Source organism: Pteropus alecto, unplaced genomic scaffold (assembly GCF_000325575.1).
Source record: "Pteropus alecto unplaced genomic scaffold, ASM32557v1 scaffold5, whole genome shotgun sequence".
NCBI classification, from domain to species: Eukaryota; Metazoa; Chordata; class Mammalia; order Chiroptera; family Pteropodidae; genus Pteropus; species Pteropus alecto.
This window is the reverse complement of record NW_006441953.1, coordinates 7,067,151-7,093,589: the sequence shown is the minus strand read 5'-3', so window position 1 is coordinate 7,093,589 and position 26,439 is coordinate 7,067,151. Positions and strand designations below refer to the sequence as shown.

General features: G+C 37.6%; 1 pseudogene; it reads right to left on the bottom strand.

Annotated features, from left to right (window-relative positions):
• Nucleotides 1-16,654: 16,654 nt before the first annotated feature.
• On the bottom strand, nt 16,655-16,773 carry LOC112485559 (annotated as a pseudogene).
• Nucleotides 16,774-26,439: the final 9,666 nt, after the last annotated feature.

The following is a 26,439-nucleotide window of genomic DNA, read 5'->3' as shown; positions in this document are numbered from 1 at the left end:
CATCCACAGGGTCTGATTTTCTTCCTTCTCTCAGCTAACTCCTTCTCCTGCCGGTCTCAGCTTAAATGTTATTTTTCCAGGACTCTTTCTCCATTTACCAGACTGGTTAAGTCTTCCTTTTGAACACTTCCATTAAACCTTTCCTTCTGTGCAGAAATAAAAAATTATATCATAGAACGATCCTGGCCTTTTCCTTCTCAACTGCTAAAGAGTGTGCTACTTTGTTATTTCACTCTGTCAGCTTCAAGGAGAATGTTGGGGGACTGTGGGAGAAAGTGGAGGTGGCGAAGAAACTAGGAGGTGGGAAATGGGGAACAAGTAGAAGGGGCTGATGTGGCCTCAGGCTAGGGGATGAAATGTTTTGTGGTTCCAAGGAGTGAGGCAAGTGATAGAGGAGATGGAATTTGTGCAAGTGTTGCTGTGGACAAGTGTTTCCTTCCCGTTGTTACGCTGGAATTACCTGTTAGTTCCTGGACTACTTTTTTTGCAACAATGCTGAGACTGGATCACATGTGTCCTGGTGTGAGGAACGCTTCTTGAGGTGTATCACGTTTATAATTGTACAGGTGTTTGTGTAATTGTTTTACGCTTTTCCTTTCCTCTCTTCCCCATAAGACCCCAGGCAGAGCTCATGTCTGTGTTGGTCATAGCTAAATCCCCAATGCAGAGGACAGGATCTGGTCCACGGGAAATATTCGACAAGTGATAACTGAAGGGGTGAATGAATAAATGAATGTGTCAGCCCATTTTGTTTCAGATTTCTAATCTCTAAACATCACCGTTGGCCTCAGTGACAAAATTATGGTCTCCTCAGCCGAAGTTCTCTAGAAAAGGTGTCCTGAGCTGGTTTCCTATAATTCATGCCTATAATTAGAAACGTTTAAAGTAAGTTATTTTTGTTTTCCTTACCACATTCCTATGCTTTTAAGAGGCACAGGGATTGGATATTAATACGATTCTTGTGATTGAAATGAAACTCACTAAATATTTAAGTTATTTTAAAAGTATATTAAAATATTTGCTGAAATAACCGTATCTTGGTTTACGTGTTAGCTAACAGTTCCCCTCTATTGAAGAGAAAGACAAAGCCGGGGAGAACATATAATGGCTGCCACTTACTGAGAACTTACTGTGGGCCTAGCAGTGTGGTATTTGCTCTGCACAGGCTACATCCTCTAAGCACATAAGCAGTATTTTGAGGTAGGTATTACTTCCTGGTTTTACCAGTAAGGAAACTAAGGTTGAGTGGCTTGCCCGGTACTCCTAAGTTAAGAAATAATGGAGCCGGGGTTCGAACCCAGGTCTGCTGATTCCAAAGCCAATGCTGGTGAGCAATAACATCCATTTTTTAATTTTGAGGAATAAGTAACTTAACTTATTAAGAGTTTATTTAGCCAGATAGGTGCTAGAGTAATGCAGGGGCGGTGGGGGGATCATTTCATAAACTATATAAATATCTAACCAATGTACTGTATACATGAAACTAATTTTAAAAAAGAAGAAAGAACAGAACGTGGGAGATGTATTTTTTTAATGAAGATGTTAATTCTGAATCCCTACAGTAATGCATTTGTAAAAAAAAAAAAAAAAAGAGTTTATTTAACTTATAACCATAACGGTGAGTCTGAGTTCATCAGCCTGCTCTGCCTTTACTTTTGCAACGATCGGCTCCACCCATCCTGCCTCCAGTCCACACTGACAAGTCTGGAACTTGACTACTATTTACTACAGTGCCAGATACAGACAGTACATAGTTAATGTACTTCATAAGGAGTCTTGTGTTAGTTGAATAGCTTGACAGAAGTTTAAAACAACCCACAGAAAAACCTGCTTTCATCCAGGAATTTCTGGTTGTCACTTCAAGCCACCAGCTACTCCTCTGGATCAATTACCTGCTGACCTTTATTTTCACTAAAAATTCATTTTGCCTTTTGCAATTTCATCCTCTGTGTTTTTAGCCCTCTGTGTCCAACTAGACCAGCTAGAAAATTTTTCTCCCCATGGAAGGAATTACCCCATTCTCTTCTTAAATACTCATAGAACAAAATATATAAATTGAAGGCAGCCATATATTGGTTGTAGGAAAAAATTTTCTTATTATTTTATGTATGTGTATACACATACACACACAGTCAATTATTGTTATTTGTGGTAATAATGTTTTATAAAGTTATCACAAACAATGAACTATCGAATACTGAACCCAGTGGAAATATAGGGTTAGGCTCCTTGGAGCCTCTGTTACAACATTTTTACCAACTGATCAAAACGTAACCTTATTTTATGTACGTTTCTGTTTAAAGACACTTTATTTCATACACAATTGAACCATTAACATTGAACTCATGGCCAACATCACTGAGTAAAGCTTCACTCATGCCTGAGGAAAGCTTATCCAATCCATATATTTTCTCTGTAAGGCACATATCAGCCTGCTTACATTTAGGAACTAATCATTTGCTTTGGGACCATTTTAAACAGTAAAATCATCAACGAAAAAAACACAAAAATTAAGTAGACTGAGAAAAAGACACTTGTTTAGGATTTGAGAACCAAAACATTAAGGCAGAGTATCACTTTGTTTGACTCAGCAGGGAACGTGTGGATCAAGAGACTCAAAATTTCCCCAGCTCTGCTTGTCTGTGAATAACTGTAGAAGCCTTCGAATACTGATTTTGGGGTTACAAATATATATTACTGAGTAGGCAAATTTCAAAACATAGAATCTGGGAATAATGAGGATCAACTATACACATATTTACTATTAGTTATTATTTGTTGAGTGCTTGCTAATGCCAGTAATTATTTTAAGTTTTTAAAATGTGTCAACTCATTTAATTCTCATAAAAGCTCTTTAAAGTAGGCATTAATATTTTCTCTAGTTTACATATTACAGAGAGAAGTGAACTTTCTTAATCCATGGGTGGTTAAGTATCAGAGCAGGGACTGGACCCAGGCAGAGTGGTTCCACAGCCCAGATATTTATCTGCAATGCTATCCTTCCTCCTTTTGGGAAACCTTACCCAGTCAATAATCCTTATTATTATTTTTCTGAGTGTTGTTAACCTAAAAATGGAAGGCCTTTCAAAGTGAGAGGCAACAAACATTTATTTGAGATCAAAAATTTTCGCTATTCGGGAAGTACTGATTCAGGCAGACGCCTAAATAATGCTCTAATTAAGAGACAAAGGCAAGAGGTATTTATGAAAAAGGGAAGGGGAATAATTATATCAATGGAAGGAAGGCGTTTCTATCGGTGCAGATAAGCTAACATAGTGATGCTAATTCTAAACAAAATTTTAAATTTTCAGTTAGGTAGCCATTAGTTTGGTATTCATAATATCTGTTTTCCTGTTATCTTTGCAAACAATCCTTTGGGACATAAGGTTGCTTTAGGCCCAGTTCAAAGGTTATTTTGCCCTGTTTTAATGTTCCAAAGGCTTGAAGATTAAGATATGCAAGGCAATTTGAATGAGATGGCAGCTCCTGCACCATTTTAGAATGGCTCAGTGTCATGGCTCATTCATTCATTCATTTAACTAGAAAACTGTTTTTTGTGTGCCTACTCTGTGCCAGGCTCTGTGAGGATCCAAGAGTGAAGAAAGACATGGTCTCTGCCCTCATACAATTTATAATTTACCTTATAATTAGATCATATAAACGATTTAGGAGTATGATCTGCTTCGTGTAACTTAAAATATACAAATTAACAGTGATTTAAGCATGATATAAATTAATTTTCCCCTCAAATTAATTTGAGGGAAAAATTAATTGGAGGTAGGTGGCCCACGGCTGGTATGTCAACTCTACGGTCATCAGTGATCCAGTCTTCTTTTATATGGCTGGTTGGTCATCTCAGTATGCTGCTCGTCGTCCAGAACAGCTGGTACAAGTTCCAGGAATCCTGCCTGCATTCCAGCCAACAGAAAGGAGGGGAAGGGAAGGAGGGCACTCCTGCCTTGTCTTAAGGAGACTTTCTGTATCTTCCACACTTAACCTTACATCTCACCAGGACAGAGTTTCATGTTTATACCTAACTGCAAAGGAGGCTGGGAAATGCAGTTTGTTAATGGCTACATGGTCAGCTAAAATCTAGATTTCTAGTTGTATTTCCAAGGTAAAAGAGGAGAATTATACTCAGGAAACAATTAGTAAGCTTCCACATATTCAAAACAGTTTTATTGAGAAAGAACCGACGTACATCACTGTATAGGTTTAAGGCATACTCCGTGATGGTTTGATTTACATGTATTGTGAAATGATTACCACAGTAAGTTCAGCTAACATTTGTTTTCTCATATATATACACAATTAAAAAAAAAAAAAGGAAAAAAGAAAAGAAAGCAAAATTTCTCCTTGTGCTGAGAACTCTTAGGGCTTACTCTCTTAAAAACTTTCCTATATATCCTACAACAGTGTTGGCGATAGCCATCACATTGTACATTACATCTCTAGGACTTATTTATCTTATAACTAGAAGTTTGTACCTTTTGACCACCTTCCTCCATCCCCCTTTCCCCCACCCTCTGCCTCTGGTAAACAAGTCTGATTTCTTTTTCTATGGGTTTGTTTGTTGTTAAGAACATTTCTAACTTCAAACAGCTTTTTCAAAGTAAAAAACTTATTATTAAACGGATTATAGATGCTTCTCCTTGAAATTGAATTTATTGTCCAATGATCTTCAGTCTTCTATTGTGGTAATGTTTTTATTCTTTAAAGCCTAGGGTTTTTGTTTGGTTTCTTCAGGAACTCTAATATTCCCAAATTTCGGCTCATTTTCTTGATGTGCTTTGGAAACAAAAAAGCCGATGCCTTTGTTAGCTAACTCAGGGCGTCTGTTTTGCCTGCACACATCAATAGCAAAAAAAGAGACAGATCGGAGTTTGCAGCAGAGAAACTAGAGGTTTATTTAAGAAAATGACGCCAAGCCTAGAGACACAGGTGAGTTAGTGCTCAAAGATCTGGCTCCCCGATGGTCTCTAGGGGATAGATTATCTAGGGGAAAACTCATTAGTAGCTAAGGGAGTTGGGGTCGTGGGCTCTATTGATGGTCAAGACTAGAGTAGAAGGTAGTTGATCATTGCATCAGGTCCTGATGTCAGGCATGGCCTCATTCTGTCTGGTTTCAGGATGCTGGTAGGGTCCTTCCTCCTTCATGGGTGTGGATTTGCAAGATGTTATCTTTTGTTTGACTGAAACTGTTTCTATGATCAACAGACCTGAAGCTTTGTTCCTAAGACTGTTTGATGCCAACCCAAGGGCTTAATGACTAAGAGAGTGGTCCTGCAGTATGAGAAGAATAAGGAAAGAAGAAAACCCAAGTGAGCACAAGGCCAGTTTGAATCAAGGAGAAAGAGAAGAGAAAAGTCATTTTAAAGAAGTAAAGATTTGCATGGTTATACCTTCATATGTATTTTATCTAAATTTTTTAAATATAATGTTCTCTTTTGGCATTATACCAAAATGAAATCTTTCAAAACACCCCCGAGAAGTGAAAATAATCTTTTGGAGAAGAATAATTTAAAATTTAATGTTATAATTAAGATATTTTAAAGAGCCTGGGAAAAAAAATGAAGCAACTGTTTTGAAAAGAATTGATTTTTGCACTGTCTACACAGAGAAGAAATAAGAACGAAGGTACTTTATATGAAAAATTCAGATAAAAGTTTCTTTTCCTTTTGATTTTTTAAAATGTATAATCCAGAGTTTGCCTCAAATGACAATTTTCTCATTTGTATATGTGTCAGTCAAGTCCCGGCAGGAAGCACATAACACTTAAATATGTGAATTAAAGAAAGTTTGATGGAGGTCTAGACTACTCACAGAGGCATGGGTAGCACTGCTAGAGGGAGCTGAGAAAGCTTGCTTCTTCCTGTCGACTCATTGAGGAATTACAGATCAGCTAAAGTTAAGAAAAGTAAGATTTATTAAAGTAAGTTTTGAGAGAGAAACGGACTATGCCAGAGATGACCGTAGCCAGAGATGGCCGTAGCCTCTCAGACTTCAGGAAGTAGACCTTGTATTGGCCCTTGATGGTTGGTTATAGGGTAGTGCTAGATGATTGGCAAGTGAGGTCAATTGATTGACATTTAGCTTTTATATAACCCTTTTGTCTGCTGTGCATGTACTTATCCAAGAATTCAGTCTGTTATAATTAGATTCATGAACTTTCGGGCATATGTATGATTTTATAATGATGGTATAACAAGGCTAAGTTAAAGGAAGGTCAGTATATGTACTAACTGTACAAGTGTGTGTGGTCAGACTAAACCAGCAGTTATTTTTGTGGTTTTTACCTCCTTGTATTCCAGGATGTAATGATAATTTTTAAATGTATAATGGGTGTTTTGGGGTGGTCCTAAGGGAGGTCTCTGGGTTGGGTCTTCATTCTCCCATCGCTCATGTCTGTCTATCTAACATGGGCAAGTGTTATGAACAGAATGTTTGCGTCTCCGCCCATCCAAATGAGATCATAAGGGTGGGGCCCTGATCATATAGGGTTAGTGTCCTCATAAGAGATACCATAGAGCTTTCTTATTTTCCCTGTCTTACACCCCAGCAAAAAAAAGGGGTCAAGTGAGCACGCAGCAAGATGGTGGCCCTCTGCAGCTTAAGGGAAGAGCCCTAACCAGAAACCAAATCCTACTGGATTTCGACTTTGGATTTCCAGCTTCTAGAACTGTGAGAAAAGGAATTTCTGTTTTTCAAGCCTCTCAGTCTATGGAATTTTGTTATGGCAGCCCTAACGGACAAATACATCATAGATAAGAGAACCCACAAGGAATGGTGACTACCCAGGGACCAGGCGTCCCAACGCTGAGGCCTGAGGGGCAAGTGGAGAAAGTCGTTTTACTGGAAGCTGTAGCCATGGCACAGGGACCACTCAGCAGGAGCTGTGGCCTTCCATAGAGCAGTGTAGCCACCGTCAAACTAGAGCCTGGTGGGGGCAAAAAGAGGGAGTTGGGTAGGAAGGAATGTGGAATGGATCCCCTACTTTCTCCCTTCTCCAGCTCTCTCTGATCTGGCAGTGTCGTCCACTGCAGAATGGATCCGTAAGGCAAACGAATAACCAGCATGATGTCCGAAGGTCATTTGAGTAGACCTGTTACCAGCTCGAAAAACCAGGTTCTTGAGTCTCAATGTCAAAGAAATGAACACTGAACTTAGAATAAATTTTGAGCAGATAGAGTTTATTAGAGGGAAAAAGAGAGAGAAAGAGAGAGACAGAGACAGAGACAGACAGAAAGACTTGTGCACAAGAGGTCATGAAGAAAAAAAAACATGCTCTCAGGCTTTTTGTGACAAGATTATATAGGCCATCAAAAAATGGGAAGGGGTTCAGAAATGAAGATGTGATTCCAGGTTAAACTAGAGCCTAGTGGGGAAAAAAGAGAGAGTTGGATAGGATATCTGCCACTTTGTAGTCATCATCATTGATTTCAAGGTGGTAACAAGATTTTTTCCCATGGTTAATGGTCCCTCCCAGGTCCTGCAAAACAAAGGCTTATGCAAACATGTTGATTATTCTTTTGTATTTTAAAGGACCAGTCCTAAATTGAAGACTTAAGATATTATCGGTTTTTCTGTTGGAGGCTGTGGGTGCTGAGTTAAACCTTAACCGAAATGTCTTAAGGAGGGAAGGGGTCAGTCCACAGTTAAAAATGAAGCCTCAGTATTAGACGTGGTGGAGTCTCCCTTTTTTTAGCTATTTCATATTAGCTCAGACCCACATCTCAGTCATTATCACTAATTTATGCTTGATGACATCAATTATGCACTAATTTCTCCCAAAATTAGTTTAGCTTTTCAAGTGAAAATTTCAGATACATATTTCTAATTTTAGTATATGTGCTGCTGAAGCAAGCACATATATACATATTTCTAATTTCAGAATATGTTACCTATTTTTGTTCTGATTTTGGCTATACTTGTCTCTGCAAATGGCCATAGTTTTAGAAACTCTCATGCTAGTATATAAACTTGTTAGAAGCAGAACAAAACTCACCTCATTTCTTCAAGTTGACTATTCAGATCAATCAGCTCTGAACCCTTCTTCTTCACTTTAGGATGTTAACTAGGGATTGGTGTAATCAATGAAGGATGACTTAGTGATGTTTCAGAAAATTCTCCAAAATTCTCTCTGTCCTCAAATAGTTCTGTTTCTTTTGCCACCACCTCCTACATGATGTGATATTCTCATCATTAGATACCACCCTTCTGGGTCAGAAAAATGTAGAAGGAAGCCCATGATGTGAACTGGAAGGAGAGCAAGACTTCTTTACCTACTCCCATTAGTCAAGGGCTTGAATTTTTTTCATATTCCTTGGTGGTTTTTTTGACATGCAGAATGAAGCGAATGCTAAGGAATCTCAGACAAGCAAATTTTAATGTTTGGGATATAGAAAATAAGCATGAGACTAGGCCAAACTGAGCTGGCAGTGTAAGTGGCCTGGAGAGTTGGAGAAAAGAGGTCTGAGTCGGAATTTTTCATATGAATTATCATCTTTTTTTTATCTGATCCTCACCATCACTCAGTGGGTTAGCTAGGAAATAGAAGATCTCTTTTAAGAAAGGTTAAAGATTATAAAACAAACAAAATAAAACTAAGGCCCAGATAGAGTTAAATAAATTACTGAGATAAAATGGCTCAGTAGGCCAGGCCACAAACAGGAAAGCATAGATCTCCCCCATAATTATTGTGTGGCTAAGGGTAGACCACTTTGCTATCTGTGGTTCATTTCCTTTTCCTCCTCATGGTATAAAGGAGTCTCAGAAATATACAGTGAAAAGTTCTAAAAATCCCTATTAATATAAACAACTGTGTGAAGTATTAGTAACCCAGCTTTCTAGTCCTTCGACTTAAGTCAGGATTTAGCTAAGGCTTATTTTTCTTTCTCCCACTCACCCTAGACAAAGGCAATGAGATAGGCAGGAGGAGAAGTGGGAGAAGTGATGTTGAGGAGGAGACTGGAAGCCTGGGCTGGAGTGTGCTCAGACACAGCCTCACGTTCTTCCAAAAACTCCCCTGTTCCTTCTGATGCCTGGGTTCTACTGGTGGGATGATCAACCATTCCAGTTCACCTGAGACTACAGGGCTTACCAGGATGTGGGGCTTTTAGTGCTACAACCAGGAAAGTCCTGAGCAAATCAGGGTGAGTTGTTTACCCCACTCTTGTTCTCTCTCATTTTTTAAAACATAAGCTAACATTCAGTTTTCCCTCCACCTTTAGAAAAGACTAGTTTTTCTTCATTAAGAACCACATGTGATAATTAGCTTGCATTTAGGGGCTATTGTATGAAAAATATATATCTTTAAATAACAGACTTATGCTCAGTAAGGGGAGATGCTCACAGTATGAGAACATGTCAAAACAGAATATATCCTAAGAAATAGCAGAATCCACTCCAGCTTGAGCTTACATGGAGTTATAAATTCATAGAGGATTGGCCATGGAACTGCAGGCATGGTTTAAATTTGTAGTTATCTTTTTATTACTCCCACCCCTCACTCCATTGGCATGTATAATTAAATTCACATAAATTGAATCGCTCTACTGAAACAGGCATCAGGATGTAGAAGACTGATCCAGGGTTTAAAGACCTCTGGGAATGTAGAGAATTACTTGGAAGGTGAGCAGTTATAGAAACAAGTGTGACACAATATAAGATAGGACACTTCCAATTACAGTTTTGGCCGAGGCTCGAAAGGCTGAGAATAAAACAGTACCTGCTTAGTCACCACCATGCACCAAGGGGAGTGCTCAATCGCCCTTTCAGGATGTGCTGCCTGATGGAGGTCAAACAAGCTGGGGTGACTTGTGGTATGAGTAACCAATCCTTCCACGAGAGAAGGGAGGGAAGGAGGTAAAGTTAGGAGGGAGAGCAGAAGCTGACCCTTCACATTCTCTCCCACTCTGTCCAACACTCAAAACCTTCTGGGTCTTGAGGGTTCCAAGCTGGGGTAGAGGAAAATCTCTACATTAGATAAAAGTTGGAAAATTTGGTAATTTCTTACTACTGGATATTTTAATTACTCAAATATAACTTCTTGGGACAGAGAGTGATTGGCGTCATTAAGAAAATTCTAGAAAAGTTACAGGACCAGTTCGTAATTTCATCCAAGGATAAGAAGAAACAAAATTCTTACATTGGGTTTAAAGGGATTGTGTGTGTGTGTGTGTGTGTGAGAGAGAGAGAGAGAGAGAGAAAGAGAGACAGAGACAGAGACAGAGACAGAGACAGAGAGAGCCTGTTTAATGATAGCTGGTATTTATATAGTGCTTATTCTATTTCACATGATAAGTCATTTAATGCTCACAGCAACTCTATGAAACAGGTACTATTATTACCCTCATTTTACAGATGAGGAAATTGAAATCCACAGAGGGAATTTATACCCCTAATTACACTATGTTTTGCTTGTACTCTGAGAAAATGTTTACAAAAAGATGCTGTGAGACTTACAGGTAAAGGGTTTTTGAATGAGCTGGTAGAGCAATGGTCTGGAAGCAGCATTTAGTAGCCGGATGCTAGAGTGCCAGGACTTTGGAACTCCACCTGGAATTTGAGTGCAAGGCTATTCTGGGACTGCTGTAGGTTTTCACTTTCAGAGGACTCTCAGGAGACCTGGGATGCTGAGCTGCTGCTTTGAACCAACAGAAAAATAGTCTTAGACACGGATCCATTAAGGGTCTCTCTTTCTGAATATTACCTAATCTGTTTTTCCCCCTTTTGAATTATTTGCTTCTGCTCTGGCCCACACTATCTGGGCTCCTTTTACTTTTGAGTCTTCAAAGGGCTAATGCTCAAAGCCATTATTTAATTATGATCCTCCTTCAACTCCAAGACTGAGCTTAAAAGCTTTTCTGATTAAGTAAGTATGAAGTACCGTATTTTATGCATGATGCGCATAAGGACTCCAGGCATCACAGCTCCAGAATGTGCCCCAAACTATTTGATCTGATTAATTATTCTAATAAAGACTTATTTCCATAATAAATTAGACATAATGGAGAATTCATTAATGAAAAATGTGTACATTATTGCAGAAGTAAAATTTTCCAACCTTAGAAGTCAGAATGTACAGCCATAGTTTTAATAAACTCTATATTTACCCTCTTGCACTTTTTAAATCACTACAATTTATGAAAGTTATTTTATTGCATTAATGCAAAATTTAATGTCAACATAATGAGGTTGCATGGAGGCTTACAGCAGGAAAACTAAGGAATCCTAATGCTTTTTTCTTCATTCATTTTGGTCATACCACTTAAAGTGCTCCAATCCATTTTGCCAGTCAACTATGAGAAGAAGGTGGTTGGAAACAGAGGAATTGGAGAAAGAAGGGAAGATTGGGAAGGAGGGAGCAGGTTTTCCTCTTTTCTCATTATAACCTCTCACCTTTCAACTTAGAGTTGAATTCTTAAAGGAGTAAAACTTGTCAATATGAAATTCAAGTTTCTCTAAATTAATTTTTATTTTTTTTTCAAATTAATATATGTACTAAAATGCAAATGATATAATATAAAATCCCATATAAAACTCTAAGTGAGCCCCCCAAATTTAATTGGATATAATATAGGGTTACAATATTGTGAAGTTAACAAATAATTAGGTCACCTTTCAACTTAGAGTTGAATTCTTAAAGGAGTAAAACTTGTCAATATGAAATTCAAGTTTCTCTAAATTAATTTTTTTTTTCAAATTAATATATGTACATAGTTAAAATGCAAATGATATAAAATCCCATATAAAACTCTAAGTGAGCCCCCCAAATTTAATTGGATATAATATAGGGTTGCAATATTGTGAAGTTAACAAATAATTAGGGTGAATCTAGTAGAGAGCATAGGTGCCAGCTTATTCAATAATGTCAGAATTCATGTGATTATGGGGTTGTCAGCAGGGGTTTCTTCTGCTATGATTCATAATTAAAAGCAGCAATTCCTCCCTAGCCCTTCCATACCCCTAGTTCCAGTCCCCAGACATAATCTCCTCCAACATTTTGAACTGTTCCTGCTGGTATTGACATTTATATTTTTAGATAATATTTTGGAATAAATCAACAGTGTTATTGTGATATCTGAATATTATTTGCTGAAGAGTTAAGTAATATGTATGACATTGGTTTCTTTCTTGCATAATGTTTTTTTAATGAACTCTAACTTATTCAATTTTTCGTGTGTATCCTCAATTCTTTCCACATGCACCATCAGATCTATCATATATGAATTTCATTTTCCAAATGCTTAAATATATCAGAATATCATCTCTTCATAATGTAAATTTTAGATGACCTTCACAGAGGTAATTAATCAACACCAGGTTTGCTATACTCTGGAGTTATACCAAAAAAATGAATGAGAAAACAACGGAGACTAGTTAGTTTAGGAGTTTTATTCCATTAAGTAAATGGGAAAAGTCCATGCTTAAGGTATATTTTTACTACCTTAGACTAATTACTCATAATTTTAATTTTTGAAAATAGAATAAAAATTAAAATCTAGACTTGAAAGAAACTTCATTCATTCATCATTAATTTTTCAACAGAAGTTTTTGACAGATATTTTCCAATCCTTTTTAACTGTTTTTGATCTACTAAAGTGGCAATTTCATGTGATTCAAATGACTGCTAATATGTCTGGCACTATTCTAGGCCCTGAGTCATATTAGCCTTATCCAGTTTCTCACTTTACAAATGAGAAAGGAAAACAAAGCTAGTTTGTAAAGTCCACTTATAAAGCTATTATAAGAACAATAACGAAACTATATTTCTAAGGGCTAAACAAAAATATGATAGTATATACATTGGAGGTGTAGTTTTACTTCCTGTGGATTTATGGTTCCAATGGCGCAGTTTATTTTCTTGTTACTTTACTGTTCTAAATTTGAACATGTTGCTGAAGTCTTATGTCATAGGTACTTAAACCTGAAAAAAAAAAAAACAACAACCCTAAAGTGTAAACAAATAAAAAAACATTATAAAGCGAGAAAGTCTGAAAACATGCTTATTTATTTTCATGGTAGAGGTGAAAAAATCTTTAGCTTCCTGGGTAAATATTCATTATCTTGATTGACTTCTGGCTAGTCAAGTCTTCAGGAGGATAAAAAATAGTCTGTGGGTTAAATATATTTGCTGGAAACTGCAGGACTGGAACGAAAGCAACATCTGAATTTTACTCTGAAACCAGAAAGTCTAATTCAGCAGTAATGATTTAGTCATGCTGTGTCCAGGAATGATCAATAAAAGAGGGGAAGTCAAGTCCTACTTCGACCACTAGAGTTCAATTAAGAATAAAGTATAAGAGCTGAAAAAGAAATCAGAACTGTATTATTTGGAAGCACAGACTGGGAAAAGAAAGTCCAAACAGAGGAGTGTGAAGAGGAATGGAAAGAAACAAAACTGTTCCATTAAAAAGGTGTTTAAGGGGCTTATTCTCCCTCAGCATGCATGCATATAAATTCCATTAGTGTTAATAGGACCTAAATGTTTGACTCAAGCAGAGAAGAGAGTGACTTGTGTATATGTGGTTAAATGAAGTCTAGGAAAAGTCAATTAAAAACCACAAATGGTAGTTTAGGAGTCTAATAGACTTATAGATATCTGCAAGAGAGGCATTTAATTTTAATCAATGGCATAATGCATATTTCTTTTGCTAAAGAGATAAGTTATGAAAATGGCAAAGGGAAAATAAGCCCAAATTTAGCTCTCAAAATCATTGCTTAAAGTTAAGGGATATAATCTTGCACTCCAGATGGTAAAATTGACCCCGTGTGAAAGATTTATAATTTGCATTCAGATTGGAATGTCGAGTTATATAAGAAATTCAAATCCACTGTCCATTTTTCTTAGCTTTCACAGTCAGAAAGAAGGGAGAGAGAGAAAAGAGAGAGAGAGAGAGGCGGAGGCGGAGAGGAGAGAGAGAGAGGTATTGAGATTTATTTAAATAGAACAAAACTCTGGCCTTTGGTTACTTACAAAACAAAGCATAATCAAACCTGATTTTTTTAAAATGCCTAATTGTGCAGAAACTCGTAGATGGAAATATTTTAATCAAGGGAGAAGTTGTTTCTGGAAGAATAATTTGAGATTACTTTGCTGTAGTTCGAGTGAACAATAAAGCTCTATCAAGAAGAGAGAAAACTAAGGGTGTTTTTCTTTATAGAAAAAAGAAGAACATTGGGTTTACAAATAAAGGCTTTCTTTATGAGTACTTATTATTTAAGTCATATAGGCTATAAGTTATTTCAAACCAGGCATGTTGTAATCCTATATTCCTCATAATTTTATGTGTATTAAATAGGTGTTTGAACATTTAAGTAAAGAAGAATACATAAACTTGAAGGTAAATTTGAAAAAAAAACAAACACATAACGTCTTACCTAAAGTGTTTTCCTTGAAGTGTCTCATCTATCCTGTGCTTTTGGAAAAAGCTGAATTTAGCACTGAGAAGTGCTTTAGAAGGAAATTAAATACGTACGAATTTATGTGATCTCTTTTTTAGTAAAAGGAACTACATTTAGGAAGAAGAATGTGAGGGAATTCTCCTTTGACTGAGTTTAATAAGAAGCAGATCTTAGAGGAATCTTATACTTGCATTATACTTGCATTAAATCTTATACTTGGTATCATATACTTGCACTAAACTTTAATCCTTCACTCTATGATAGGCACTGAGTCATACTTGTTCTATAAAATGTTAAGTCTCTAATATTGCTATCTCCTTCCCATTCACTTTATTTTAATCATTTTAAAATGTTCTTTATATTTGAGGATCTAATACAGCAATATTTTTGAAATAGGTTTGTAAAATTTGCACATTCACAGGATGAGTACTAGGTGAATATACAAGTATATGACTTAATATTAACTTGATCCAAGTTAGGAAAAGTTAAATTGGAAAATCTAAGAAGACTATATAACGTGCAATGTCATTTCTTTACTGATAGTGCCGATAAGGGAGTACCCAAACCAGAAGAGTGAATTAAGTTTTCATGAAAATGATAATTAACACAGTGATGCTGTTGAGATGTGGCTGCCAGGGGTACAGAAACGGTAGAATAGGAACCTGAAAACTGTCTCAATACAGTGGGAGATAGGTGAGCTGTGCAGCGTAAGTGAAAAGGGAATTAAAAAAGGCTCTGCAACACTAAGCGTTGGGAGGATATAGAGCAACTGGAACTCTCATACATGACTGGTGGGAGTGTAAATTGTTGTGACTATTTTGAGAAGCTGTGTGGCAGTATCTACTAAAGCCAAACATTTGCAAATCATGTTAATTGGCCATCTCCTAAGTATATATGCCGAAGAAATGTGTAGATATTCACCGAAAGACTTGAGCAAGTGTTATAGCAACAATATCTGTAACAGCCCCAAACTGGATCCATTCCAAAAATCCATCAGTAGTAAAATGGATAAATAAATTGTGTTATCTTCAAGCAAAGAAATGTGTACAGTACCAAGAATAAATATGCATACCATATGCAACAATACGAATGACTCTCACATAGTATTGAGCAAAGAAATCAGGGGAAGACAAGTCTGTATTGTTTGATTCCATTTCTAGAAAGTTAAGAAGAAGCAGGTGAATCTGAACTGTGTTTCCATTGTAGTTTTCTAATGGGGAATGGCAGAGGGACTTGTGACTGTTTCCTAATCTGGGCATCGGTTACACAGGCATGTTCATTTTGGAAAAATTTATAGAGCTGTACACATATGATTTGTGTAGCTTCTATTCTTGTATGTGTGTTAACCTTGAATAAGAAGTTTACCCTCCTCCTCAAATATAGGTCTTGTGAAAGCTTGGGAACTCAAGGCATCAGAGAAGAACTTAAAGGAAGAAAGGGTGACGTAGAGCTTCAGACAGGAAGAAAAGTTGGGAAGGTGGTGCGGTCAGTGCATCCAGTCTGTAAGCACTTAGGGCAATAGAATTTGGGTAAAACTTTAGGTCATGATAAATAACAATATAGACTGACTATTAATATTCTGAAGAGATCCAAGGTTGAGTCAGAATAGACACAGGTATGGGTTTCAAATGAATAAGACTAGAGGCAGGAGCAGGCTGGAATGCCAGGGTTCAGAAAGCATAACTGTTGCGGTGTGAGCAGTCTATCACGCAACAGCTTGGAAGGGCCTGCCAAACCTTGTTCTCTTGCCCATGAGTGAGGCCTTGGCAACTTTGTGCGGTTTATATAAAAGGCTAGAGAACAAAAAATCTCAGCTTACCATTTTATTTATAAATCACTTAGTCATTCATATCATCATGCCCTGTACTGGTTAATTTCCCCCATTTTTCAAACTCTGACTTCTACATGTAAAATATGGTGTAAGAAACACGCCAGCTTCTATCTATTCATTTAATTCCCAGTCTCTCATCAATGCAAGGATAGAATTAAGGCTGGAAAAGACCCCAAATAAAATACTTACTGATTTATGGAGCCTACGTAAAGTAAATCAGGAATAAAGCGAGTCAATAACAAAAACAATTATTGAGCACTTGCTGTGTGCTAGGCACTGTCCTTAGCACTTTATATATATATTGTCTTGTTTTTCATTTATTTATTTATTTATTTATTTATTTATTTATTTATTTATTTATTTAGATGAGGCAACCCTTGGTTGATCAGTTTACAATCCTTTATTTTTTATTTTTTACGCCTACAGCACCTGGTCTTCCTACGTGATCTCCCATCCAAGTACTAGCCAAACCTGACCCTGCTTAGCTTCTGAGATCACACGGGATCAGGCTTGTTCAGGGTGGCATGGCTGTAGACTCATATGCTATTTTATGCTGTCAGCTATAACCATCAAACATAAAAACGCTTGGAAATCTAAGGGAAGTTACCTGTAAGCTTCCCTTTGCTCAGCCCTTAACCCAAGAGAAGGCAATCCTCACACCCTGCTGGACCCCTGTTTTTCAATTATGAGAGATGGAGTATATCCACAGGAAGTACTCAGAAGGTAACAAAGGCAGTGGGAGACTTTTCTCATGGATAGACTGGGCGATCGGTCGGCAAAGAGCAACTCAACACAGCTCCTGCCTCTGGAGTGGTGCCCTCCCCGTGCGGCGGCCTTCATCTCTCTCAGCTGCCGCATGCGAGGCCGTTTCCCATTTATCGCTTCTTAAGACAAGCCTTAATCTCTTCTTACTCTAATAGTCTATGATAAATAGAACCCTATTTTTTTTTTTTCTTTTTGAGAGAACAAGGAGTGGTGAAACTTTAAATACATATCTTCATCTCTGTGGGGATAGGATAAACACAGAGAGTTCACAAACTTAAATACCTAAAGAAAGGATATTTAAATGATTGAAAGTGGTAGTGGGGAGGCATTATCATTCAGATTTTTTATATAGAAAAGTACAGGGGATGTGTGTGTGTGTGTGTGTGTGTGTGTGTGTGTGCACGCGTGTGCGTGCGCACGTGGATTTGAAGGCCTAAAAATCGCGATCTGATTCCAAGGAGCAGGGTTGGGAGCTGCATTTATATAGCGCTTTCATCAGACTGAGGAAGGGAGACATGCGGGGTGTGAAGGATGACGATGGAGGACTGATGGGAAATGTGGTGAACTGAAGAAATTAAGCTCTCCCTCGGGAGGCAGCTTCTACTTAGCTCTCGCTGGTGGTTGCCAGTTGGCAATGAAGACAGTTGCCAGATCTGAGTTTTCAGAAGATGGAAATCCAGATTTTTTTAAATGGGAAATCTCCTATTTTTAAAACACTGTGTGGGCCAAACCAAACACGTTTGTGGGCTGAATTCAGTCTGTGACCTACCATCTTGAGACCTTTGATTTATAGTCCACACCAAACATGACATTTCTGTTCCAATTTGTAATCTCGGGCTTGTTACTTCCAGCCTCAGTTTATTTTCTGTACTTCACCTTCCTCCTTCGCTTCTTTATTATTTACACACGTCTGACGCCCCCTCAAGATTAGACATTCTTTGGATGGTACAGCTATATCTTTTTCATTTTTGTATCTTCACTGTGGGTTATTTTAGTGCTTTAAATAGTGCAACACTCAGTAAGTGCTGGTTAAACAAGTATTGGTTAAATAATGCATTTTCAAAGCTAGTCACAGGAACAAGAGTAGAAGCTCAGAAACATCTGAGGTAAGAAACCTCATGTAACGTGCATCCTTTGTCCTGGGACAGGTTGGTGGCTTTCCTCATTCAACTTCTCTTGTAACTCATTGTGATAAGGCTGATCCTAAGTGAAATGATTGCTGAGCCTGTGGTCCAAGAAACTGTTAAACCTCTACAAGGTGCGCTGAACGTTAGCCCGTCAGTGCCGCTCCTACTCTGGATCTCAGCTCTTCAGAGCCCCTGTTTAAATCTTTCCGCAGCTAGTCTCCTCTAGTGACACAGAGAGAAGGGTCCACTGGGCCAAAGGCGTGTGCCCATCCGATGCTGGTTCCGTTCTCCGTCCCCGTGCCCAACCACGTTTAAGGTACCAGACAATGGAATTCCTTACCAGATGGGGCCAAAGCCTACTTCCCAGGCCTCCAAGGGCTTCTTCCTCAGGCCCGTCCACCAACAGCATGCCTTGCCATCGGGGTGTGCATCTCTAGGTCCCAAGTGGGACCCAGGGGTAGGTTGTAGGTGCATGTGTATGCGGGGGTTGGGTGCCCACAGGATTCCACATAGTGCTCAATTATAGGTTACTGAAAAGAAACAATCAGTCATTCTAGGGACTTGGTGAAGCTAAAGTTGTGTAAGATTCCCTGAATTGGACTTGTTGCTATGATAACATGGAGTAGCCAACTCACAATGACAAAATTATACTTAACATCAGTCTTGTTGGAAGACTGAGATTCCCAAACCAGAGAAAGTTCTTATTCAGGTGCAAGATGTGTAAAAATGTCTATATAATGGGTGGCCTGGAAAACTTAACAAATGAGGTGATTAAAATATATAGCCTGCTTGGATCTCTGCCCACAGCCCGCTGCCAGACACCCACTGCCAGACCCCCTCCTGAAGCCATACTTTAACCAATTGCAAAGATTTCCGTCTACTACTAACTTCTAGTAATTTATTTAATTACATCTTAGATCCAGACATATTAGTGACGAGAGAAGGAACATGTATATAATGTTAGCAATGAGCTAAATATCCCCCGTTTTAGTAAATGACATGTCAAAAAGTGAGACCTCAAATATTCTTTGTGATGTCAACAAGCTCCAGAAAAAAGTATGTTTTTCACAAATAAGTAAATATTTTTGTCTTTAATAATAATTATTTAGGAATGTTGGAACAACATGCCAAATACATCATGTTGGTAACTGAATAAAATTTGTTTAAAAATATTTTCTCTAAAATACTACCTATTCTATTCCATTCTACTTCAATTTTTATACGTCTGTGATAGACATGTTGTATGAATGAGATGCTAAATCTTGACTTATTTTAATGTTCTCCTTCTGTTGGATACTTGTTTTAATGAAAAAGAGAAGTCTAATAACAGTTTTTTAAAAAATTGAGATAAAGTTTCAAAACTTAAAATTAACCATTTTCAAGTATATGATTCAGTGTCATTTAGAGCATTCACAATGTTGTGCAAACACACTTCTCTCTACTTTCAAAACTTTTTCATCAGCCTAGAGAAAAACCTGTATACGCATTAAGTAACACTTACCTTTCCCCTCCTCCCATCTCTGGATAACTACTAAACGACTTTTGATCTCCCTGGATTCACCTACTCTGGATATATCATATAAAAGGAGTCATGTAATATGTGACCATCTGTGTCTGGCTTCTTTCATTCAGCATGATGTTTTTGAGGTTTATCTCAGTTATAGCATTTATAAGTATTTTCTTCCTTTTATGGTGGAATAATACCCCATTATATGTACATATTACAATTTGCCCATTCATTGGTTGATGCACATTTGGGTTGTATTTCCTTTTTGGTTATTATGAATATACAATTAATATGCATGTACAAGTTTCTGTGTGGATATGTGTTTTCATTCTCTTACGTATATACCTAGGAATGAAATTGCTGTGTTGTATGGTAATTTTATGTTTAACTTTTTGAGGAACTCCCAAAATATAACCAAGTTTTTTACACTCTAATTACCTTTGAATTTTAAACATAGTGTATCTTTTCTTTTAACAGCTTTATTGAGATATAATTCACCTACCATAAAGTTCACCCATTGAAAGTATATTATTCAATGCTTTTAGTATATTCACTGCATTGTGCAACCATCATTGCAATTTAAAACATTTTTGTCACTCTGAAAAGAAACTTTGTACTTTTTTGCAGTCACTTCCCATCCCCTTCATTATCACTAAGCCTAGACTATCACAAATCTACTTTCTCTATACACAGATTCGCTTATTCTGGACATTTCATATTTGTTATTTGGATTATTTTTTTTATTATTGAAGCGTAAGAGTTCTTTGTATTTTGTACGTGCAAGTCTCATCAGATTTGCAATTTGCAAACATTTTCTCCCATTTGTGGATTGTCTTTTCACATTCTTGATGTTTGAAACACAAAAGTTTTAAATTTGATGAAACTCAATTTACCTATTTTTTTCTTTTGTTGCTTCTGCTATTGATGTTGTATCTAAGAAGTCACTGCCCGTACCAAGATCATGAAGATTTACCCCTATTTATTCTAAGACTTTATAGATTTAGGTCTTTGATGATTTTAGGTTGATTTTTGTGCAATGGTGTGAAGTAGAATCCAATTTCATTCTTTTGCATATGGATATCCAGTTGTCCAAGTCATATTATATCTTCATATTTTTTTCTAAAAATCCATTTTGTGTGTGTGTATGTGTGAATATACAACTGTCCTAGCATAACTGATTAAAAGTACATCTTTTCCTCACTGCCCTTCAGTGTCATTTTTTCTTTATTTTAATGCCTCTGTGTGGGTTTGTTTTTAGTCTCTTTATTCTCTTTCTTTAATTTCTGTCCCTGTGGCAATCCCAAACTGTGTTGATTCCTATACCTTCCTAATGTATTTTGGTATCTGATAGTTCCAAGACTTCTTTTTTGTTCCTCTTCATAAAAAGTATCTTAGCCATCTCCAAATGAAAAAAAATATTGTTCGTGTTTTTTAAAATATACAAAATAAAAAACTTGTATATGAATTTACATAGAAACGTCATTCGAAAAACTGGAAACAATTCAAATGTCCACTATATGGACAACTGAATACATAAACAAGTTGTGGTATACAATGGAATATTACTCTGAAATAAAAATAAGCAAAATAGTGTTACCTACAACACTAGGGATAAATCTTGAAAACATTATGTTGAGCAAAGGAAGCCGGATATATAAGAATATACATCGCATGTTTCTATTTATATGAAGTTCTAGAATTGGAAAAAGTAATCTAAGATGACAAAAAACCCATCAAGGGTTGCCTGGGGTAGGAAATTCTTCAAACCCTCTAATACCTGAAAGGTGGCCTTCACGTTATTCTATTCTTGTAAACTGAGATAAGACTAAAATGATTAGGATATACAGCTTCCTCACAGTTTAAGAATGTATATTTTCTTGCCCTTCAGTGTCTATGGATCAGTAGATTGACACTTTTAAAGCAACAATGATAATGGCACCAGTAAGAGCTAAAATTTATATTGCACTTAATATCTACCAGGCGTTGTAATGTTTTACACATATCATTCCATTTATTTACCGCAAAAGAATTTATAGGTAAGTATTATAACCTTTGTTTTATAGATGAAAAAAACAAAGGCACAGAATAGTTAACTAATATACCCAAAGTCACACAGCTGTTAAATGGCAGAGCTGGATTACTAATCCAGGCAGTCTAGCTTTGAGTCTGTACTTGTAATCACAATCTGAATCAATGCTATAAATGTGTTCTATCTACATAACATTACAATGAAAGGTTGATTTAGTAAGTTCAATGAAAAATTGCTTTTTATTAGAATTAGCAATATAATTGACAAATTTTGGGGGAAAATCTAAGTGGGGTTATTATCTTGCTATTTAAGATTTGAGAAAAGAATTCTCCTTTCAAATGAAACAAAACAGAAACAAAACAACAAACAAACAAACAAACATAAAACTGTCGGTGAAGGGAGAAATGGAATTTGAAGGGCTTGCCGTTATCCAGATTATTGGATTCCTACAGTTGTAAACCCTTTGCTTAACCAGGCTTGTGTAAATGGGATCAGGTCCTTGATCTGTCTGAAAGAAGTTTTCAGCCTGTCACTAAGAGCCAAATACTTCTCTTCTGCTCCTAAAGATATTTATAATTTGTTTGTAATTTATCGAAATTTGCCTAGCTGTGGGAGAATTGTGCATCTTTTAAGTTCACTTCACTGCCTATTTCATTCTATTTGGGAAACTTTGTCTTCTTAAAAGATGTTCCTCTGAGAGCACTGTCTCATCTGAAGTTTATGAAATAGCATGCTCAGTACAGCACACAATTCTATCATTTTCTTTATTAAGGTACTTAGTGGACACGGAGGCTGGTAGTGGATGTACAATGACGGTCACGATCTCCTCAGACCTTTGTTTCTGTTTGATAGCTTTGGTGGCGAATACTGGTTAAAGTTGTGGTTTTAGGAATACTAATTAGCCTTAAAAGTTAAAGGTGCTAAAAGATTCTTTGAAAACTAAATTAAAATACTTTTCTGTCATGTAATTAATATCTAAAAACAGCATAATATGATTATCTCAGTTACTTATTTTGGTCAGAAGATCTTTCTAAATACACGTAAGACATCAAAGTGTTGAGTATGTGTTAGTTCACCTCTATGCCATATATCTGCTATCCATCAGCCTCTTAGAAACATATAGGAGTTGATCATGCCTTTCTAAAAAATCAACACTTCTACCTACTTAAAAAGCTCTTTTCTTCTACCTTATTCATTTTTTTCTCTTTTTCTGGCCCCCTTGCCCCCAGTCACCTTCTTTCTCACTTTAGCTTCCTGCCATGTCTCTCAGGTCTCACGTCTCCCAAAGTCTTTATTTCCTGGGATCTAGAGATCGGTAACAGTAGTGCTAGCGATAATGATAAGTCCTGGGTTAGGGTTCTGGCTGGGCTAGCATTAGTAGGGAGGAGAGATGAGAATGACTGTACAGCTTGACTGGTTTACTATTTTTGAGTTGCACCAATGGGAGACATGAAAGAAACAGAACATATTTTATTCAGTTTAATATGTCTCAGTAGAGGTTATCCTAATTTTACATGACACGAGAGAAGGCATATCTCGCCAATTCTTTCCCAACGGGTATGTCAGTAAAATAGGAATGCGTAAACATTTCAGAGACAGGGATTGTTATGACAGGGCCTGCTGGAGTTATAGGGCATTATGGTAGTTACAAAACTGCTTATGATGCTGTAGCAGATGAAAACTGATTTCTTGTGATTGTGATTCTATTAGTTTTCCATGGCTGTTGTAACAATTTACCACAAACTCAGTGACTTAAACAACACAAACTTATTAATTATAGTTCTGATGATCAGAAGTCCTAAAATCAAAGAGTTGGCAAGACTTCATGCCTCCTGGAGGCTCTAGGGGAGACTCAGCTTCTAGAGACTGCCCATTTTTTTGGCTTCCACCTTTGAAGCTAATATTCATATCACTCTGGCTTCTGCTTCTGTCAGCACACCTTCTCTCTGAGACTCTGATAGGAACCCTTATGGTTACATTGGGCCCACCCAAATAATCGAAGAAAATCTCCTTCTCCTGATCCTTCAGTTAATCACATTGCAAATATATATATTTTTCAAGTAAGGTAACATCTCCCTTTATAAGTTTTGGGGATTAGAATGTGGACTTCTTTGGGGGTCCATTATTCTTCCAATCACATGCCTGTTCTACAACGAGCTAGCTACCTGCCTTTTATTACTATTGATATTAGTCTTAGGTAAATTGAAGTTAGCTGGAATATATTATTTTTAGTGCTATTTTTACTTTTTTGAATCTTTCTCTATACAGGAACCAATAACTGTGGTCTGATGAATCTATAGAACAATATGGGTTCAAATCCCCAGAGCTTTCTTGATACACACATTCCTCAGTGCTTGATGCAGAGAATCTACTGGGTTTTGAAATCTTAGTGTTAATGACAGTACATTTCTGGGGTATTATGCACGCTAAACAAATAAAGCAAAATTAATGCTCTGGATAAAGATCCTAAATCCACAAAATTCCAACTTTATCTCTCCACTAAGATCTGACAGTCTGAAAGCTTGCAAGAGTTAATATACCTTCTCATGGCCAATTTTCACAAAGCATGATATAAATACATTGCACCATCAAATTAAATGTGTGACTTACTGTTATCATTGGTTGGGGCAGAAAATGGCCTTTCTACTGAAATTTAAGAGAGAGATGTCTTGCCCCATCCAGAAAGTTCTTCATTCTTTTTGTCTCCATACTTTCATTATAGAAAGTGGCATGGAGAGTGTGGGGGAAAGACGAGCAATGAGGAAAAAGAGATGACAAACACCAGGTGGTGACTTGTAAGATACACGATTCCATCTTAAGGACAATAGGAGTTAATGAAGAAATTTCGGTAGACGAGGAGGAGGGCAAGGGAGAGTTCCGGGGTTGTTACTGGGTATTTTGTCTTGGAAACACTGGATGTACTGCAGCTCCATTTATTGAGGTGAAAAATGAAAGAAGAGCTGGGTGTGGAGGTAAGCAAGTTAAGTTGGAATTGCTTATGGGACATCCAAGTGGAGATGGCAGACAGGCAATTGGCTCTATGGTCTGTAGTTCAGAAGAGAGATCTGGGCTTGCAATATGGGTTTATAACTCATCAATGTAAGGATGGTAATTGAGAGCACTACTGGGGATAGCGCACAGAGTTAGAAGAAGATAGAGACCTGAGGAGCACCAATATTTAGAGGATTGTCAGAGAAAAAGGCAGCAAAGGAGACTAAGGAATGGTTAAACAGGTAATTGAAAAATCAGAAGAGCTGACATATCAAAAAATTTGTGCCCATTCTTTCTTTGGGTGCTATTATTGGAAACACATTTAATCACAGTTAAATGTGACTTGAAAATTGTTTCCTTATATATAAAACGGGGCCAATAATTCCTTACTTGCATCACAGGATTGAGTTTGGAGTAAAAAAATGTATTTGAAACTATTTTGTAAAGCATTACAGCAGTAGTTAGTTCTCAAACATTAGTGTGCATCGAAACCATTAAGACTTGAGAAGACACAGTTTGTTGTGTTTCTGATTCAGCAATAGCAGTTTCTGATTCCGTAGATGGGGGTGGGACCCCCAAATTTAAATTTTTCATAAATTCTCAGTTGTTGCTGGTCTGGGAACTACTGTGTAATACAAATGTAAAGAATTACATTTTTGATTTTATAGCAAAACTCACTGAGTTTTCCTCCAATGTTCTTTCATCCCTTAAACTGTTTTTATTCCTATATCTTCTTCCGTGAACACATGTAGAAACATCTTTAACCTGCTTCATACCTAGCAATATCCGTTTACGTTTGTGAAAGATCAGCTTACTGCAGTATTTTGTTGATTGTTTACATTAATGAGCAAAATTTGAGGTTAGCTTAAGGACGGGAAAAATATATGGTGTTTCTGGTGGAGAGGAGACAAGAAACTCGTTGGAGTAAGGTGTTCCCCATCCTCAAAGTCAATTAGATGTAGACTGCTACTTACTTGTTACCTACTTTCAAAAATCCCATTAGAGAACTAGTAATTTGATCCAGAAGGGAGCAGCATGAAGAGTCAGGTAAGAGGAAAAATTGACCTCATTCTTCAGTCCTTTCCTAAATCCTGAAAAATGTGTACCTCAACGCTCCCTTTTTCAATTCCACAAAACAGGGGATCAGGAAAACGCATTAGCACCCCAGTATAGATTAGGAACACAGAGCGGGGAGGAGACTCGGCCTCGTCAAGACGGAAGGAAACTGGGGGAAGGGAGAGAAAACTTCCCCAGGCGGAGACTCTGCAGAGGCCGTGGGAAGACAAGGGAAGTGGGGAAATGTACCTCGGGCGTTAGCCAGACACACTGCCTCTGGGCATTTGGAAAAGTGAGGGAGGAGGGAGAAAGGCTGCCCAGAGCGAGATCCCAAGAGTTCCCGCCGCTGCTTTTGAGTGAAGATCTGGAGAGCTGGAGCTTTCTGCTCCACTTCTTCCCTCCAAGAGGCCATTTCTCCAGATTTAACCGCGATAAAGAGGGGGCGCTGGGCCGAGCCAGTATAAGCCGGAGTTGCCGCCTGGCTCACAGTGGACCCCGCTTCGGCCCCTGGCCAGGGAGGGAGAAGTGGCCTTCGGGGACGCTGAAGTTACTCCGTGGTGGGGGAGGGGTCATCAAGCTCCTCTCCAATCACGGCGGCAGCTCTATGATTTGCATATATTATGCTAACGTAGACCTCCCGCTCAGCTCCCCGCCCCCTGGGGGCCTGGGGCAGGCGCGGGCCGGGCGAAGGTGAATACATTAGGATAATGAGGCGGGCTTCGGCGGG